Source organism: Monopterus albus, unplaced genomic scaffold (genome assembly GCF_001952655.1).
Source record: "Monopterus albus unplaced genomic scaffold, M_albus_1.0 scaffold502.1, whole genome shotgun sequence".
Lineage (NCBI taxonomy): Eukaryota > Metazoa > Chordata > Actinopteri > Synbranchiformes > Synbranchidae > Monopterus > Monopterus albus.
Window position 1 is genome coordinate 11,528 of NW_018128382.1, and position 383 is coordinate 11,910.

Sequence of the window (383 nt, forward strand, 5' to 3'; positions counted from 1 at the left end):
GCGACTGGGAGCGCCTCCCCCCCTGGCATCAGAGCCCATTCTACGCGAGCCCTCCACTGCCCTTCTTAGAGGCATGGCTGTAGAAGATATCTGCACGGCAGCCTCCTGGGCTTCCTCTTGTCCCTTCACCTGTTTTTACCTCAAGGATACATCCGAGTTCTCACTGGCTCACTCGGTCCTGAGTGTCGTGCGCGACGGTGAGCCCCTTCCCTTTTGTGTCACATGAATGCACCACCACCACCCTGGGTCACTCCCTCAGACGGAAAAATGAACAGCTAAAGTCCAACCGGTCTGATCACTGTGCACTGGTGCGGTGTGTGCCCTGCTACACTCACACACACACTCTATGCGCCCCCATCACATGCGGCTCCAATAGCCAACTT